Source organism: Lactuca sativa, chromosome 9, assembly GCF_002870075.4.
Source record: "Lactuca sativa cultivar Salinas chromosome 9, Lsat_Salinas_v11, whole genome shotgun sequence".
NCBI lineage: Eukaryota > Viridiplantae > Streptophyta > Magnoliopsida > Asterales > Asteraceae > Lactuca > Lactuca sativa.
The window spans coordinates 67,398,431-67,401,592 of NC_056631.2; the positions used below are offsets into that span (position 1 = coordinate 67,398,431).

The following is a 3,162-nucleotide window of genomic DNA, read 5'->3' on the forward strand; positions in this document are numbered from 1 at the left end:
CTAAAAACCGGTCGATCTAATATTCGAATTTCGAGCTGTACACTGCTATTCCGAAACTTCGAAAAATCATAACTTCTTCATACGAAGTCAGATTTGGGCGTTCTTTTTATCGATGTTCTTAGTTTAACATATTCTACGACTTTCGTTTAGATCGCTAAGGCTAAATCTCGCTCTATCGTAAGTTCACTATTCACGCTTCCCGGTATCGTGCCGGTTCTGTCGCGAAACTTCGACGGGTCATAACTTCTTCGTTATAACTCGGATTTCGGCGTTTCTTATATGCATGGAAACCTTGAGACATATTCTACAACTTTATGTAGAGATATCGGGCTTATCTTACACTTTAATTTTGACGCTTATTTTTATTATTTATTAATTATACATTTATAATTAAATTATAAGCACATAAATACACATAATTCACATAATACTCAAATATTTCATCTTTATTACTTCAAAAAGAGTTACAAGAGTTGACCTAGACTATTACATTGACAAAAATGCTTAGCCCTGAAACCCGGGCGTTACACTGTAATTTGTTTGATTGTACTCTCTTGTTAAATTATGTGATTGATTTGTTTTGGGACTCGATTACTTTATAGGAACAAAACTGGAATTACGACTTCATCTACAACTTGAATTGGAATTTATTGGGCATTATTGACCTAAATCTCCACCTATGTCTCGACCTCAAGGATGAAATTTATTGGGCATTATTGACAATGTAAAGAATCTTAAGGAGAATCAAATTTAAGTATTTCTTTTTCTAAAGAACGGTTATCAATTTTATATAAAGAAACTATTAATGATTATAAAAACATAATTTGTCAATATGGGAAGTTGTTATAGAATTAAAATTTAAAATATTGATTTTTTTCCTTAATGCTCGCGTTATATATATTTTTAGATCCTTAATTAGATTGTAATTAATCAAATCACTTATGAGATTAAAAATGTTTCTAAGAAGTAAAACATAAAAACTCAAATTATATTTTCAAACATAGATTGTAGTTTGGGAGTTGTCATTTTTGTTTGATTCTAGAAATAATCTAAGATGTCAAATTAATCTAAATTATTGTTTTTTACCAACACTGTTTATGATCATCTTACAAATAGATTTTGATATGTATTTTACAAACAAAACAAAATGTCGACAAGTAACACATGAGCAACCACATTAAGGAGAAGAAATATTTGGTGTTTTAGGTGCTGTTTGATTTTCTGAAGCAAAAATTCATAAAGTCTACGGACCACCTCTGCAACCCTCTGCAGTAGAAGAGATGGATCAAACGGCTGCAGACTGTAATAAGAAGCGTGTTTGCTTTTTTAACATCTGTATACTGCTGCAGATATTAAAAAATTAAAATAAACTAATTTTATAAATCAAAATAGTTTTTTAATACAGAAAATTTAATAATGTATAACATTTCGGCAAGAATTAATGATATTTCAATAAAAATAATAATATTTCAACAAAAAAAATAAATATATTTAGTAAAAAATAATGATATTTCATCAAGAATCTATCATTATTCAATATAAAAAAAACAAAAAAAAAATATTCTACAAGAATAAACAAAAAAAAAACGAAAAAAAAAGTGAAATAAAATTTCAACAACATAATAAAAATTTCAGCAAGAAAAAAAAAAAGAAGAGGTTGGAAGAGGCAGTTTAAGGCTGCGCCAAACAGAGCACGTGCGGAGGTTTTTGACTCTGAAGACTTCTAAAAAAACAAACAGCTGCAATATGAAAAGTGTTGCGCGTGTGCTGCGTCGCACAGCAATAAAAGGTCTGAAGAGTTTTTTTTCCAAAAAACAAACAACACCTTAGTGTTTATTCAAGTTGCAACTTCCTATCCCCATCTAATAATAATAATAATAATAATAATAATAATAATAATAATAATAATAATAATAATAAGTGCACTGTTTATATGACTTAATTTGTAATAAAAGTAACATAAATACCAAATTATTCTTAGTTACCCAAAAGAATGTTTCTGAAAAGTGGCCCCATATGATAGGTTTTAAATTACATGTGATAGTGACTTTTTACCTCTAAATCATCTTAGAAAAGAAACATGTGGACAGTTATTTTGTTTGAACCATGATATCAACGATTTTAGTTCTCTTAATACACAATTTCTTTCACATAAATCGAGCAAATACATCAACAAGTGGAGGTGTTTGTATATTTTTAGGCGAGAACATAATCAAGTTTTATCTTGAAATTTATAATAAAGTTAGATTACACTACCCAGTTATTTAACATAGGAATGAGCGTTGGGTTCTTCGTTTAATACTAACACTTTACATTTAGAAAACATAACGAATATATTGTGGCTAAATTTTCATAAACTTTTAAATGGTGGAAACTAACAAAAACAAAAAATAAATGCTCAGATGCGCTTCTAATTCGAATTATCGAAATGCTATGATGAACCAACATCACAAGTAACACAAATAACTCATCATTGCATTGAGTTGCACCAGCCGGGAATCGAACCCGGGTCTGTACCGTGGCAGGGTACTATTCTACCACTAGACCACTGGTGCTTTTGTTTAAACTTTGCCCCAGGTGCTTTATAACGTAGCTAAATTCCATTTTATAATAAAAAACAGGAAATCCTTGGCTAAATAAAATGATTTCAAACTGATAAAATTTAAAAGTTTCCTTCTATGTAACTAGAACGATTTAAAAAATTATGTGTACTACGCATTCAATATTTTATTTTTAAGTTATATTTTTGTGTATTAGTTATTAGGTGTGAGACCTATGTATTCTATGAGTTTATTTAAAATAAAAATTAAATATAAAGTTCTAAACATTTAAGAAGTTTGAATCTATAAGAAAATTTTAAAAAAATATATTAAATTATAAAAATTCAAATGTTTTTTTTTCTTCTTTTAAATTTAAAGAAATAATTTAGATAAATAAATAAAAGAAATTAATAAAACTTTAACTTGGTAATTTTGAAATTAGAATGAAAGCTCATAAATAAAAGTGATATGCATTTATTATTACATTTAATATTATGTGGAATTTAATAAAATAGAAAACCATAAAATGACGTGTGGAATAAAAATTAATTTAAAATTACCACAAAATTACATGTGACAAAATGAATGAGAATGTGACATGTGGTAAAAATATTTTTATTTA

The 3,162-nt window shown here is 27.6% G+C and overlaps 1 non-coding gene across 1 annotated transcript; it reads right to left on the reverse strand.

The window, feature by feature from the left end:
* Positions 1-2,484: 2,484 nt before the first annotated feature.
* On the reverse strand, positions 2,485-2,555 carry TRNAG-GCC (transfer RNA glycine (anticodon GCC)). The gene has a single exon. It is a non-coding gene; the product is annotated as a tRNA-Gly (tRNA).
* Positions 2,556-3,162: the final 607 nt, after the last annotated feature.